Genomic DNA, 17,523 nt, shown 5'->3' on the forward strand with positions numbered 1-17,523 from the left:
CAACACGTTGGCTATGGACCCCTCCATCTTTGCCACACGTGCCTCTAAGCCTGCCATGATATCCTTCGACCTAGCCCTCGTCCTCACTCCGCCTAGAGGGGGATTTGTTTCCCTTCCACGTAGAGTCTCCTCTTGGGTGCCAGTCACGTCTGATAGCTCCGCTATAGCTTCCTCCACACAAGGTGTGACGCCTCACGACCTTAGCTCTGATACCAACTGTCACGGACTTGAACCTTTTCAAGCTCCCGTGCGGCCTTAGACACTTTCAAGCCCCCTTGAAGCGCTAAGTCAGCCTACCCGAGTGTGCTAGCTTAGTGAAGACTAAGGCTAGACAAGTGTTTTGCTTACTTGGGTGTGTAGGAAGAGGTTAGGCAAGTGAGCAAGAGAGTTTGGAAATGTATAAAACTTGTATTGCTTGAGAGGAGAGATTACAACTTGGTTGCTTGGTGAGGAGCAAATGAACTCCCACCTCCTATTTATAGGCCTTTGGCCTTACAAGAACATTCTAGATGTGTACAAATGTGTGGCCTAGATTTAGTGTCTAGAATCCTCCAGAAATATCTACACAATTCTAGAACTATCTACTATGTACAAGACAAGTCTAGAGAATTCTAGAGAATTCTATACAACTCTAGACAAGTCTAGAAAAGGCTAGACAACTCCACACTAATCTAGAGAATTTCGGAAAGTTCCATACTTGTGTAGAGAAGTCTAGAAAGCTCCAGTCCATGCAGGCTCCATGTCATCGTCTGCTGGGCGTCTGCGTGGCGCCTGCGTGGCATAGCCTCTTGGTTGCGGGGTGTGACACTAAGCTCTCTTTAAAAAAAAAAAGAAGAGTTGTAACCATCAGGTCTAGGGCTTCTTTTAGATTTAATGGAGAACATACAATTTTTAATCTCAGTATCAGTTGGAATAGAGGTGAGACTATCAAAACAATTATCACTCACTGTTTTGGAAATAAATGGGGAAAGGTTAGATATACCTGGGTAACAATGAGGATTGCTACCAGAGAGGTCTTTGTAGTAGCTGGTGAATGACTGCTTGATCACTTTCATCTTTAGACATAATCTCATCATGTAGCTTAACACTTGCAATCCTTTTTTTGGACACACTTGTGAAAATAGTTAGTGTTCTGGTCACCCAAAGCCAACCATTTAGCTTTAGATTTCTGATAAAACAGTTGTTCCTCAACTTTGCAGAGGCTTGAGTAAAAGATAAGCAAATTTTTTTCCCATTTTCTAAGCTCATTATTACATGGGTCAGAATCCAAGAGATCTTGGCAAGTTGTTAAGTTTGCCTTTACAACCTTAATTATTTAAGTCACATCACCGAAGTCACTATTTTTGAAAGACTTTAGGACATTGTTCAATCTTTTGAGCTTAGTAGTGACTATAAACATAGGAACACCAGTGACCTCAGTATTCCACACCTCACATACTTTACTAAGGAAGTTAGGGTGGTCACACCAAAAATTAAAAAAATTATGGTGGGTGTCGTACCGTGTCACCAAATTTGTGTGCAAATTAGTGTGGCAAAGTTTTGCATTTATAAATACCACTACTACCGCTAACTAAAAATATAGTAAGGGTGAGTATGGATTGTCCCAAGGGATTAGTGGTTCGTATTAGGTTGTGGAATCGAGATTAGGGTTAGTAGGTTGAGTGAGCAAAAGATTGGTAGGTGGTTGAATTAAACTAATATGCAATTTAGACTAAAGTAAACAATTAAATGTAATAGAAGTAAAATAAGAGAGAGATATCTTGGGGTTTAGAGATCACCACTAAGCACTGCTCTTCTACACCCTTAATGAATGATTAATGAGGGGGTAAGCATGTATTGTAACAAGGGTATGTGTGTAGTTGTTTCAATAAGCATGGATGATCAATTAAGCATATATTGTCTAGACAATACAATGAATAACACAATATATCAAACTAAGCCATTAATTCCTCTTTAAGCTCACAATCTAAATACATCACAAAATTAGAGAAATATGCCACTTGCATTCATAAGTATGGAACATCAAACAACAAGCATGGATTGTCCTCCCATTTAACATCTAAACTACCACTACACTACCATTAAGCTAATGACATGAATTTAAACTAATTAAACTAAGGGAGAGGCACAATCCATCAAGAAATGAGTATAACCATCAAATAAACCACAAGATCATTCCATTAAGCACTATGTCTTGACAATCTCTAGATCTATAGACAAGCACATAAACATCTATTCTAACATACATAGACATATGGATAGAATGAAATGAACAATTGGAAGTATTAAATCACACAAATCATTGAATAAACAAGATTTATGTATATAAATATGTTAAAACATGTGTTATAATACAAATCCCCTAAAAAAAATACATAAATCAAGATGTAGAAAGCATGCTTAGGGCTAACTCTAGCCCCAAGAGGATGTCTAGCCACTCATGGATGATGTCCTCCAACCCTCAAGGGTTAACTCGATGGTAGAGATTGCTCCTCTTCTTGGTTGATGCAAGAACTCCAAGCTTGTGTCTCTAGCCTCCTCTCTATATGTGTGTCTAAAAGTGGCTCATATTCTTTCTACATGTAGGTCAAATGGCACCCCCAAATATCTAGGCTCGTGCTCCAAGATTCCTTTCCAATGATTGGATATGAGACAACTTTTAATAAGCTGGAAATTGCATTTTCTCAAATTTGGAGAAGTTCGATCGATCGATCGAACATGAGGTGAGATCGATCGAATATGGCTAAGATTTATCGAATTTAGGTTGGATCGATCCTCTATGGCTGTGCCTTTTTGGATAAAGACAAATCTGAGATATTTTGAAGATATTTTTGGGAAAAAGACAAAAGTGGTAGGTGGGATGGTACAACTGGATAAGATGTAATCTTTTCGATCGATCTGAAGGAAGTTGAATCGATCAAACTTTGTGAGATCTTTGAATAAGGACAAAATAGCTTAGATCCATCTTGAAGTGCTAAGATTGATGAACTTTCGATCGATCGAACATGTACTGAGATCGATCGAACTTGCTGATTTTGCACCACTTGCTTCCTTTTGCTCCCACTTTGCTCCTTTCTTTGATTCATCTTAAGATTGCTTCAATTATGCTCTTATTTAGCTGAGTTAGCTTATTTTAGGGATAAGTACCTGAAAAGGACAATAACACAAAATTAGTCTAAAGCGGAAAAATAAGATAGATAAAGGTCCTATAATGTTCAAGCTTAAGGGGTTTAAATGCGCACTTTTTAGCGCTCATCACACCCCCAAACTTAAATATTGCTAGTCCCTAGCAATGAACTATAAAGTAAAGGAATGAAATGAACAACTATACAACTATGAATCTAGAAAACAATAAATGGATAACGCCACTTTCGTAGGGAACACGATTGCATTTAGCATATGCAACAAGCCTTTTAAACCCCTAGGTTACCCCTAGTGGACGAGTGAAGTCTCATGAGGGTTTCCAGAAATGATACCCACAAACATTAAGCTTATTTTCACAAAAGAGGCACCAATATTACAAACAAGCATTGGGAGAAAACTACCTCAAGTATGCAATTTTTCAACTATTTCTAAGCAATCTCCCAAAATTTCAACATAAAACAAACAAATATGGTCCTCCACACATCAAGACAATGATCATGCAAATCAAAGCAACTCAAGAATCCTTTTTGAGTGGACCAGCATCAAGTGTGTTGCTATCTAAGCCAACTAAAGAAATGACCACATCCTTACCCTCAAACTAGCACACAAATCTAGCCCCAATCATCAAAACAAAGAGTGGACCTTTTATTAAAGCTTTATTAATCTAGGTGCGCTTATTCTTTTCACTCGATTTTTTTTTTTTTTTTTTTTTTTTTTTTTTTTTCATAGGATCAAAGATGGAAGCATGGTGCAATGTGTTGATCTATTAAGCTTTTTAGCGATTCATGAGGTCGAGCGTTAGGTCAATGACTCCCAAACCAGACGGCTTTAGGGCATTAGGCGTTCAAACACCCTTACGGACTTACAAGCTCAAATCAACTAGGCTACAAATCAACACAACCTCCATCTAATCATTTCCCACTTCTCACCTTTTGGGAGAAGTCCTCACTTTTTTATTTGCCTTATTGCTTTTGCAATTTTTTTTTTTTTTTTTTTTTAACATTGAATTATTAACCTAGAGTTTGGGCCCTCCACCTTTCGGCGCGAGAAATTCAGTGCTTGATGAGGCTAGAATCCCAGCTACTTAGTGAAAAGGGGTTGTTATCCACCTTTATCAATAATGAAAGCTTCAATGCACTATTAGCCCAATTGGGAGATAACCAAATCAATAATCAACAAAGCATGTACCCCACAGTTGAATGCTAGTGTGCGCCTGTCTAGTGTAGAATCCTAGAGTCAATCTCAAAACAATCACAAAATCAGGATAATGTGGACCACAAGTGCAAGCAAGATATTAATCTTTCAAAAAATGTACTCCTAAATGACATCCATAAGGCATACAAGGAGTATTGGACTCTCAAGTCAAACAATTTTTAAACTTAAAGCAATATAGTCCTCAAAAGATGAAAATCATAGCTAATTATGAACCAATCATAGAAAATTCCTCAAATACATAAGTTATGCTAAAAAATGTTGAATTTAAAACAAACACTGCAACGCACACCATTACCCCCAAACTTAAATGGCAAAGTGTCCTCAATGTGCAAAGAGAACAAAAGGAAAGAGTATACCAGTGCAACTAAGGCAAAGAATGGTTGGGACTGAAGTATCCAAGGTGGGTGGCATAGCCTCCCTAAACTTGGGATTAACTGTGGTCTTGAAAAGATGGCATTGGATAAAAGTATATTAGACAACAAAGGGGATAATAACAGTGTACAGTGGACATGCAAGTGTAAATGGGATAAGAAATAAAGCAAGGAGAGAGGAAAAAGGGTGGTCCTGAAAAATTCAGGCAGCACTCTCTTTCACTGAAGTCACTAAGATGCACCTGATGGAGTCAAACAGACAGATATAAGAATATAAGAATATAACATCCATAAAGAAAGCATATATAAAGCAGAATAAAGTGCATAGTACATCATAAGATCAAAGCCAACAGACCGGCTGCAAAAATAATATATAGTGAAAAAAATGTAGCAAGTATCACAGATATCAAGTATAATAAGAAAAAGGGACTGGGAATCTCAGGTGGATGAGGCAGGACGGGCAGGGCGTGCTTCGCGGATGTCTCAGAATAGATCACGAAATGCGGCCATGACATCCGTGCGGAGGGAAGCAATGTCAACTCTGAGGGAGACAGTCTCTGCCCGGATAGATACCACTGTGTCCTCCAGAGTCTGAAAATGCTCTCCAAAGCTAGGTATATGAGCGGGAGCCTCAGGTCCGGATGAATCGGAAGACTAATGATCCTGAGCTTGCTCCTCTGCGTGAATGGGTGACCCAATGGGAGAGTGTTGCTCTGCGTCCTTTGCAGGCTGCTCTAAATCAATATCAATATGTACGGTAGTCGGATAGACTGCTACGTCGTCCGTTGCTAGTACGTCTGGCTGTGGTGCTACTGCTGCCTCCTGCTCTTCTCTCTCAAGCTCCTTGGCTGCCTCTACAGCATCCTCTTGAAGGCTCCTGATAAGAGCCCTGTAGCTCTTATCCCAGTCCTTCTTCTCAAAGGAGTAGGCATCAGACTCAGAACGCTCCTGTGGCTGGAAGGGATAGCACTGGTATCTCAAAATCTGTGTGATTAAGTGGCCAAATGGTAGAAACTTAGTCCATCTGGGCTGGGCCTTGCTGATATAATCATCATATAGCTTCATCATGATGCCCCAGATGAGCACAGGAATAGAGAACCAGTGCCCTGTGTAGAAGGCATGCAGGGCTGTCAGATAGTCGCCGCGCCTCTGTATCTTGTGACCGTCCATGAAAATATTTCGGTATAGCACCAAATCAAAGAACCATAAATCATCTAGCAGGAAGGTACGAGTGGCGAAGGTCTCACCAACTGCATAATAACCTGTAAGTGCTACTGCCATGAATGAATATGAGGGCCTATAAAGAGTGGGATATGCCTCTTGAAGATCTGGAGGGCAAAGATGTGGACACCGACAAGATCTGGATAGGGTGTCCACAAAAAATACTGATGGGGTGGCCGTCGACAGTAGTCCGCAGCTCCGCCAGGTTACTCTGGGCAGGCCGAAGGTTCTGGAAGAACATCCGGACTAGCCTCGGGTATACTGGGTAAGTGACAGGGGTGAGAATGGCTGAAATGCCCCTGCGGAAGATATCATCATAAGCTGATCGAGTAAGCACCGACCGGGAAAACTGATCGATGTCGAAGACTGACTCGTGCGCCAGCTAAAAGCGTGAGTATCTCGGCGATGGCCGGTCTAGATCGTGTGCTGGCTGAGCTGGTGGTGGTGATGGAGATGGAATGTGCGCAGCCTGAGAAGAAGATGCCTCATCAGATGAATGTAGTCTACTATCAAAATATGGATACTGAGGTAGAGTGGGCTTTGCTGGCTGAGCTATCCTCTGACTGTCCTTTGAGATGGGATCCCGGACATGAGATGGACCTGCCTGGTCGTCAAATCTCCGTCTGGCTCCGCTGTGATAATACCCACGAGCCATAGTCTTGACCCTAACCATGGTCTGTAAAATAAAAATAAATTCAAAAAGAAGTCAGCACCAAAATAAAGAATTTAAGCACAATTTTTAGAATCATGTATGTCAAATAAGATAGACAAACTGATAAGGAACATGAATCTATGCAAGTGATAAAGAATGGTGTGAAGCATGCTAGACAGTATAAGTATGAGATGCGTCTAATGTGGAAAACACAGGCATTGGGCATGTAAAAGATAGCATGGAACACAACAAGAGATGCATGGAATGTGTATATGAAATCTATGAAGTTCGATCGATCACAAAAAATGTGATATCGATCTGCTTCGATCGATCTGAAACAAGTGAGATCGATCTCACTCATATCGACCTGAGAAATAGGTTCGATCGATCGAACTAAGCGAATAACGTGGACAGTCACAGATCTGTGACGTGGATGGCATGGGGGCCTCACAAACAAGCTTGTGGGCCCTTCTACATAACAAATCAACAATTTTTGGTCACTTCCTTGGCCTGTGACCCCCAAAATCAAAGATTTAAACTCAAAATACAAAATCGATATATATACATATATATATACATGTATACACTAAGCTTTAAATCTTCATATTTGGCAATATTCAGCATCAAAACATCATAGATCTAACATGTATGCATCAAATCAAAGCTTAAAACAATAAGAAAGATTCAGATCTTACCAAAATCGAAGGATGAGATCAGATAAAGATGAAGATGACAAGGAAACTCGAGATCCGAGAAGAGAGAGAGTAATTCGGGATGAGAGGAAGTCACCGGAGGGTTCGCCGGAGATGGGGAAGATGGGTTGTGCAATGATGAGGGTTTGAAAGGGTGTGGATCGATCTTTGGGATCGATCTACAAACCCTTGACCTCTATTTTTAAAAACTTTCCCGAACCAGTTCGATCGATCGAACTGAAATCTCAGATTGATCGAACTGATTCGATCTCTCCTCTAAATTTTTTATTTTTAGAATGAAATTAAAAATTAAAATAAAAAATTAGAAATTAAAAATCAAGAATGAAAAATATTTTTGGATTTTTAAAATTTGAAAGTCAAAACAAAGTCAAAATAATGAATTCCAGAATTGAGATCGATCTGAACAAATGTTTGATCGATCTGACAGAGAGCAAAAATATGCAGGTTTTTAGGTTCAAAATTTTTTCTTAGTGTTGGACACTACAGATCGATCCAATGGTGAAGTTGGATCAATCGAAGAAATTCAGATCAATCAAGGAATGTCTTCGAACGATGGAACAAAGAGTTGAAATATGCAGGTTTTGGATCGATGGGACAGAGAGGTGATTTGGATGCAGGTTTTATACAGGTGGGAAGTTTGATCGATCGAACCTCTTTAGAGATCGATCGAACTTGGACAAAATGTTGCTTTTCAACATGAAAGTGCATGCAATCCTAACTACAGTTCCTAGCAATGCATATGAACCCTTAAAGTAAATATCTAAACTTCGAAAGAAATGAAATTTAAAATAGAAATGAGGGAGGAATATGGTTGTGACACCCTACGAAATGCACTAGTCTTTAACGTCTCTAGCAAGACGTTGAGCTCTTTTAGCCTGGATCAAACATCTTGTAGTGCATCCCCTCCTTAATGGGGTGATGAATGCCTTGAGCTCCACCCAACAAATGGTTCCCTAGAGAACTTGTTAGATTAGGCTCAAAGGAATTTGTTGGTCCGTGGTCAAAATAAACTTTGGGCTTCCATGCCCTTTCAAAATAAGATTTTAAAACAACTTTCTTGGAATTCAATGTTGAAGATAAACTTTTTGAAATCTTGTTTTCACACAAAGACTCTATTCCTTCACAATTGTTAGCATGACATTTATCTACAATATTCACTTATTCATGCTTGTCAAATGAATTAAGGGTTGGATTGAAGATATTCAACTTCACCTTCATGTGGCCAAACTAGATTTTCATTATCCACGTCCTATAATTAATGTTGGCATTCGCGGTTGCCAAGAAAGGATGGCCAAGGGTAACGGGAATTTGGCTTTTAGGATTAGGGACCGGTTCCGTGTCAATGACAACGAAATCAATTGGAAAGAAAAATTTATCAATCTTAATCAAGACATCTTTAATGATACCCCCAGGCTTTTTGATGGATCGGTCAGCAAGTTGTAAAACCACCGACGTCGGTTTCAAGTCTCCTAAGCCTAATTTGATATATACCGAATATGGAAGAAGGTTAACACTTGCTCCTAAATCTAAAAGAGCCCAATTAATGACATAGTCACCAATGATGGAAGAAGTAGTAGGTGAACCGGGGTCCTTAAACTTTGGAAGAGTGTTATGTTGCAAAATTGAGCTCACTTGTTTGGTTAAAACCACTTTCCTAGGTGTTTGACTTTTGTTCTTCCTCTTTTGGGTGCAAAGATCTTTTAAAAACTTGGCATAAGCCGGAATTTGCTTGATTGCATCCAAAAGTGGAAGATTCACTTTCACTTGCCTAAACACATCAATGATTTCATTGGTTTTGGCCTTTTGCTTATCAATTGAAATGGAGCTTTTGGTTCAAAAACCTTTTCAGAAATTTTCTTTGAAGTTTCTTCAACACAAGAGGTTTTGAAATCATTTTGAAGATTTTTCTTTTCAAGATCACTTTTCAACACATTCTCATTTGAAGGATCATGCATATGCAATGAAGGAGGAATATGATAAGAAATGAGACGGGTGTCAACTTTAGGTTGCACCGGTTCTCTCTCTTCATTGGCCATACCCACTTAGTTGTCCATTATTTTCCCACTTCTCAAGGTTGTCACCGTATTGACATGTTCTATTGTGTGACCTTTCGATGAGGAATGAGTGTCCACAACACATTGTTGCTTTAGTGGGGCATTCAAATGCATTTTCCCTTTCTCTCTAACATTTAAAGTGCTAGCTATTTGACCTACTTGGGTTTCTAGCTTAGCAATGGATTGAGAATGAGAATGAAGCAATTCAGTGTTCACCTCTAGAGTGCCTAAAGTGGTCAAAACTTTCTCTTCAAAGGTGGGACTTCTAGAATTTATTTGAGAATATGATTGATTTGGAAAATGAGAATTAAAGAATTGATTACCATGGGATTTAAATGATCTAAAACCTTGGGAACCTTAGTTTTGCATTGGTGGCGTAACATATTTTCCTTGAAAACCACCTTGGGAAAGGTTTGAGCCTTCCCCTTGGCTTTTCCTAGAAAAGTTAGGATAATTCCTCCGACTAGGATTATAGTGATTGCCATAAGGATTGTTCCCTTGATTAACAAAAGTTGTATTGACTTATTCATGATACTCATTTTGCACTTGTCCATGGGGACAATTGGAAGTAGAATGTAAAACACTTGAACAAGTTATATATGATTCATTGGATGCATGATGGGAATCGTTAGTGATGAGTCCCTTTCCAAGTGTTCAGAAAATGGACTTTTTAATGCGAGAGGTCGCTTCGCAAGGTCAAAATATGATTGTGGTTTAGGAAGCCTTTCTAGTCAAATTTACATTTATAAAACCACTACTACAACTAATGAAGTATAACGAGTAGGGATCGTCCACAAAGATTATACGTGTTGGAATTTAACTTCAACTCTAGCGTATCAAAAGATTGCAAAGGAGGGTTGGTTGTTTGATTGCGCTAAGATGCAATTAATTAAAATGCAAGAAAAGTAAACTAGTGAGAGATAGGGATTTAAGAGATACGAAGAGAGGTCTTAGGGTGTTGGAATCACCACAAAGCTCATGTAATTAACCACTTGCTTTCCATTAATGGGGAATACATTGTTGTAAACAAAATGCAACTACCAATTGCAATATTAAGTATGAACCATCAAATTAAAGAATGAATTATCTACCTAAACTAAGTATAGCACAACCCATCAATTCTAAGCATGACCTATCAAACTAGTCACAATTGAAGCACACATCAATCTAGAGAATCATGGAATTTACAATAATAAGCCATGGAATATCAAAGCAAGTAAAGATTGTCTACCTACCTACAAGCATGAATTAAATTGTAGAACAACTCATCAAGCATAAGTCTAATCCATCAAATTAATTGACAAACCCATTCAATGAAAACACATGCTTAACCATCACTAAATCCTTAATTAATCACACATAGACATGCAACCAACATAGTGAATCTAGTGTAGAGATCAATTCCCAAATAATCACACATAAGACAACATGTAATTAAAATAGAGAATCATAAGGAATAATTAAATCAACAATCACAAGGCTAAGCACTAATCACAACAATATATATATATATATATATATATATATATATATATATATAAATCTCCAAAAATAGAAATACAAGGGTTTAGATTACACAAGACTTAGGGCTCATCCAAGCCCTAAGTGTAGATCTAGCTAATCATGGAGGAGGTAGATGTAATCAGGAAACCCTCAAGGGTAAGCTCCAAACATGGCTCCATCTTCTTCTTCTTCTTCTTCTTTGAAGCTCTAGAGAGAGAGAGAGAGAGTGGATCTTGAGATAGATCTAGAGATGTGCCTCCACTTCCCTCTTTTCTTCTAACCCTAATTTCTAACTTTCTAGAGAGAAAACTAAAGAGAATATAGAAATTACAATATAAAAATATGAATTTTTCTACAAAAATGGTTGAATCCCTCTTATATACAAGGCTTTAAGAGCCCAAATATGTGAAAACTCGGCCGTAGAATCGTCCCTTACAAGCTCTGCCCGAGTTGGTTCGAAATGAGATTCAGATATGCTTTTTAATAACTTTCGCGAACAGTTCGATCGATCTTAGAAAAAGTTCGATCGATCCAACTTCGATCGATCTCAGAAAAGTTCGATCGATCTCAGTGAGATCGATCTCAGAAAAAGTTGGATTGATCCAACTTGGCAGTTTTTCAGCATTAGCCTCCTTTTGCTCTAAATCAGCTTCCTTTTGCTCCAATCCTCACCAAGACTTAGTTTGACTCCAAAAAGGCCTTAAGAAACCATTTTTAGCTCATTTTAACATTATTGACCTGAAATAGACAAAAACACAAAATTAGTCTAAAGCGAGAAAATAAGATAAATAAAGGTCCTAGAATACCTAAGCTTAAGGGTTTTAAAAGCACATTTTTCAGTGCTCATCAGTTAGGGAAAGAAGATACTTGGTTTACCGAGTTTTGGTTGATCAAGAATTAATCAAACCTTTGAGATAATGATTTCATCTCGGCGGCTTTTTCATTGGAATGGTCGACTTGATATAAGCCAACACTCCTCCTTCCATTTGAATTTATACCATTCCTAGAAGAAAGTTCGATGCAAAGAATTTTCACCCATGCTCTCATAAAGATGCCACACATCATCTTCATGCCTATCAATGTAAGAGCCACCCATGGAAGCATCAACCATGCCCTTGTAATTATCGGATAAACTCTCAAAGAAATATTGAACTAATTGCCATTTGGGCATGTCATAATGTGGACACTTCCTAAGCAATTCATTGAATCTTTCCCATGCCTCATGGAATGTTTCCCCATCCCCGTGTGAAAACTCTCGAATTGAGGTTCTCATGGCATTGGTCTTAGAAACTGGATAGTACTTCTTCAAGAAATCTTGTTGCATTTCTGCCCAAGAAGTTATTGAAAAATGCCTAAGATTGTTAAACCAATATTTTGCTTTGTCTTTTAGGGTGAATGGAAAAAGTTTAAGCCTTAAGACCTCTTCCGGCATGTCCGTGTATCTCACGGTGGAACATACTTCAAGAAACTCATCCAAATGCTTGTAAGGTTCTTCACTTGGAAGTCCATGATAGTTAGGAAGCATTTAAATGGTTTGTGGTTTGATTTCATAGTGATCTGCTCTAAATGGTGGCAATTAAATGCATGTAGATGCATTATATTCATTAGGCACATAGTGATCTCTTAAAACAAGGGGAGGATTAACAATAGGAGGTGCAACATGAGCACCTTGATTGCCTTGAACTATGGGAGGTTGTGGAGCAAACATTGGCCTTGGCATTCCTAATGGAACTTGGCCTTGTTGTTGTGGTGGGTGAATGAATGGCCTTGGCATGCCTAATGGTACTTGCATGTTATCATGATGCACATTGGGGTAGAAGATACCTTGTTGGTCTATGTGACCAAGGTCCTCCACATGGTTGTCATTCAAATCCTCCATTGGCAAAATAGAGTGATGAGAACTACCTCTTCCACTTGGATTACGAATAACTGATTGAAGATGCCAATTAAGAGAGATAAGAGTAGGATTTAATGACCTACGACCATGCATGCATAAACAAAAAACAAACAAGTAGCGAACAATCAGCAATCACTTCACCTTCGCAACAATTCAACAATCAACAACTTCCTCCACATACAATGATCCCATACTCCCATGCTTGAACAACATGTAAAGAAAAGTAAATTGCCTCCACGCGGGCCGACGATTTATCTAAGAATTGAAATACAAGCCTCTACGCGGGCCGACGATTTAACTAGAGATTGAGTTAGAAAGATCTCACAAAGGGTCCTTTAGCACTTCAATTCAATTTTCAATTTTAGCCTTGCAAATTTTTTTAGATTTTAGCATTTTTTTTCTTCTTCTTGCTTTTGCTTAGCTCCTTACTCAAAATGTTCCTTTGCTCACCTTCTAGCTCAATGCACCTAGTCAAAAGAGAACCAACACAATAAAGTAACCAAAATGAAAATGAAAATAAAGGAAAGACACGATTAAAAAGAGTACTAATTCCTAATTGATTCCACAAATACGACGTTGCCTTCAATCAATCCCTGGCAATGGCACTAAAAACTTGGTGGGTGCCGGACCGTGTCACCAAATTTGTGTGCAAATTAGTGTGGCCAAGTTTTACATTTCTAAAAGCCACTACTACCACTAACTAAAAATATAGCAAGGGTGAGCACGGATCGTCCCAAGGGATTGGTGGTACGAATTAGATTGTGGAATCGATATTAGGGTTAGTAGGTCGAGTGATCAAAAGATTGGTAGGTGGTTGAATTACACTAAGATGCAATTTAGACTAAAGTAAACAATTAAATGCAATAGAGGTAAAATAAGAGAGAGAGATCTTGGGGTTTAGAGATCACCACTAAGCATTGCTCTTCTACACCCTTTATGAATGATTACTGAGGGGGTAAGCATGTATTGTAACAAGGGTATGTGTGTGGTTGTTTCAACAAGCATGGATAACCAATTAAGCATATATTGTCTAAGCAATACAATGAATAGCACAATATATCAAACTAAGCCATTAATTCCTCTTTAAGCTCAAAATCCAAACACATCACAAAATTAGAGAAATATGCCACTTGCATTCATAAGTATGAAAAATCAAGCAACAAGCATGGATTGTCCTCCCATTTAACATCTAAACTACCACTACACTACCATTAAGCAAATGACATGAATTTAAACTAATTAAAATAAGGGAGAGGAACAATCCATCAAGAAATGAGTATGAACCATCAAATAAACCACAAGAGCATTCCATTAAGCACTATGTCTTGACAATCTCTAGATCTATAACATCAATACACATAGACATGCATTAAAAACACAAAATTTAGAGACAAGCACATGAACATCTATTCTAGCATACATAAACATATGGATAGAATGAAATGAACAATTGGAAGCATTAAACCACACAAATCATTGAATAAACAAGATTCATGTATATAAATATGTCAAAACATGTGTCACAATACAAATTCCCTAAAAAATACATAAATCAAGATGTAAAATACATGTTTAGGGCTAACTCTAGCCCGAAGAGGATGTCTAGCCACTCATGGATGATGTCCTCCAACCCTTAAGGGCTAACTCCATGGTAGAGATTGTTCCTCTTCTTGGTTGATGCAAGAACTCCAAGCCTGTGTCTCTAGCCTCCTCTTTATATATGTGTCTAAAAGTGGCTCATATTCCTTCTACATATAGGTCAAATGGCACCCCCAAATATCTAAGCTCGTGCTCCAAGATTCCTTCCCAATGATTGGATATGAGACAACTTTTAATGAGCTGAAAATTGCATTTTCTCGGATTTGGAGAAGTTCGATCGATCGAACATGGCTGAAATCTATCGAATTTAGGTTGGATCGATCCTCTACGGCGGCGCCTTTTCAGATAAAGACAAATCTGAGATATTTTGGAGATATTTTTGAGAAAGAGACAAAAGTGGTAGGTGGGATGATACAACTGGATAAGATGGAATCTTTTCGATTGATCTGAAGGAAGTTGGAATGATCAAACTTTGTGAGATCTTTGAATAAGGACAAAATAGCTCAGATCCATCTTGAAGTGCTGAGATCGATGAACTTTCGATCGATCGAACTTGCTGATTTTGCACCACTTACTTCCTTTTGGTCCCACTTTGCTCCTTTCTTTGATTCATCTCAAGATTGCTTCAATTATGCTTTTATTTAGCTAAGTTAGCTTAGTTTGGGGATAAGTACCTGAAAAGGACAATAACACGAAATTAGTCTAAAGCGGGAAAATAAGATAGATAAAGGTCCTAGAATGTTCAAGCTTAAGGGGTTTAAATGCGTACTTTTCAGCGCTTTTCAATTTGAATGGGCATTTTCTCATATGCTTGGGAAGACCCACATCCACAATCATGGGACTATGGTCAGAGCAAAGAGGAGGTTCAAAATTTGCAACAGAGTTAGGAAAAGAACTGAGCCAGTGTGTATTTACCACTACTCTATCCAATTTCTCATAAATAATAGCTTGTCGCTGGGACTTATTAGACCAAGTATGGAGATACCCAGTGAATCTACGGTCATTAAGCTCTGCATCAATCAGACAATTATTGAGATCATCCATTGAAGGACACCACCAATTGTCATTACCACCAATCTTTTCACGTGGCCACCTTATCACATTGAAGTCACCTAATGTGATACCCCTCGGATCCGAGACACGGGTTGATCAGGCCCAAGCCCAAACCCGAGGGAGTATCAAACAATTAATATTTTATAACGAACACGGAATACAAAATGAACTAAGAAATGAAAGTTTAAAGCTGAAAAGAGAACTAAAAGATAATCCTTAAATAATTAAATACTTAAATTTGATAAACCAAATATCCATAATTTGAACAACTCGGGAATCCATCTCTAGTGGACCCCTAATAAAAATCTCACACTGAATGAAAGTAAAATGAAAGATAAAATCCAAATCCAAGATCTGGAAAGAAACCCTACATCGTCGGTAGAATGGAAGATCGTCTCTGCTCAGCACGAACAAGCTCAAGCCTGGAACTAAGCCACGAACAAGTTCTAACCTACTACAATCCAAGCAGAGACTCGATACGCATGTACATACTAAATAGTTCAACAATAACTAATAATCCGTACATAAATATATCCACACTACTGGACTCTCGCTAGGCCATGAAGGGGGGTCTCAACCTGGATAGAAGGCATCACACAATACGCACCTGAGTGGGCATGAGTACTTAAACCTAAACAGGGTATACCTCAACCTTCACAGTCAGCTACACATCCAACTGCATCTACGCACCCTAACCGTCGACACTGAGACTCAAGCTCATGACACGGTAACATAAAAATATATCTAAACTCCGTTCCTAACCATCCACAAGAAATCCAGTAAGTCACTCGGCGTATTCAACCTTACCGACTTATATATATAAGGAGGATTGTATTTTATAACCCGTGCCCTTACTCCAAAATAGGTAGAACTTAGCAATTTGAGCTAATCCAAACCTAGTATGTCACCGTCCCATACCGGTACATACAATCCAATCCGTCCGATAGTTGATAAAGCATATACAAGTACATAACAATATCAACGAGTCCATATCAAGCATATCAGAATGTAGTAACAACCGTTCTTGAATAGTCCCAACAAATTGATTAACATTGGAAACATACATATCAATATTAATTACTCTATTCCACGCATTTAAATAATTTATAAATGCCAAAACCAACAATTCCAACCTAACCATGTTAGAATAGATTAACCATCATTCTTTAATAAATCCAACCACTGATTAAGTACTAACAGTATCAGTGTCAAAACCCACAGTTCCAAACTAAGCACATTAAAGTATACTAGGAAAACATGCTTAATTAATCCAGCAATAAGCCATTACCTGATAACCCACAGGACTGTGTCTGTAAATATAAGTTTATTCCCGGTATCCATAATTAACAGAGCTTAAACAAATGTTATAATATTTATTTCCATGGCATGCATAATAAATCCAGACAATTTATCATACTGTTAGGCTCCTATTCAACAAAATTGACGAATTAAATGTTAAGTTTAATCATCAATTAATCTTTAGCAAAAATACAGACTCCTTGTATGTAGGTATACTCTAAGAATTTGCAATTAGCAGTGCCCAAACTCTCACAAGAAATTTTACATTATAATCTGGAAGTTAGAAACTCCAAACCCACACAAGTCTGCAAGACATTCGTAATTAACTCCATGTAATCCTAACGATTAATGCTTTGTGTCCAATTCTATGTTAATCCGATCTTTGCATATTTATATTTACTCTAGACCACTCCTAAACCACCCATTACAGTATTTATTCTCCACTAAAACACATTAAAACAATCACTAGGAAGCCTAATCACGGAAAATTGGAAAAACAACCAACAGAACCAAAAAATCCACGAACAAACAACCTGGAGCCGGCTCCAGAATATTGGAGCCGCCTCCAATGGCCTTGGAGCCGGCTCCTAGACCATTGGAGCCGCCTCCAGTCCAAGGAGAGCCGGCTCCAATCCAATAGGAGCCGGCTCTCTCCCTCCTCTTCTTCGTGTTCTCCTCTCCGGTCGCCGTTTACGCCTCCGACACTTCACAGTATAGGTTTTCAGAGAGTTTAACTTAATCCTAGAAGATTCCAGTCCTTAACTCAGTCCTTATTATGCTACTAATATGGATTAAACCAAGA

General features: G+C 38.4%; 1 pseudogene; it reads left to right on the top strand.

The window, feature by feature from the left end:
* The first annotated feature begins 12,042 nt into the window (after positions 1 to 12,042).
* LOC132302024 (small nucleolar RNA R71) lies at positions 12,043 to 12,141 on the top strand (annotated as a pseudogene).
* The last annotated feature ends 5,382 nt before the right edge of the window (positions 12,142 to 17,523 follow it).

The sequence above is a fragment of the Cornus florida genome, unplaced genomic scaffold (assembly GCF_030987335.1).
Source record: "Cornus florida cultivar Cherokee Brave unplaced genomic scaffold, ASM3098733v1 CherokeeBrave_3.0.0_Hap2_Chr03, whole genome shotgun sequence".
Classification (NCBI taxonomy): domain Eukaryota; kingdom Viridiplantae; phylum Streptophyta; class Magnoliopsida; order Cornales; family Cornaceae; genus Cornus; species Cornus florida.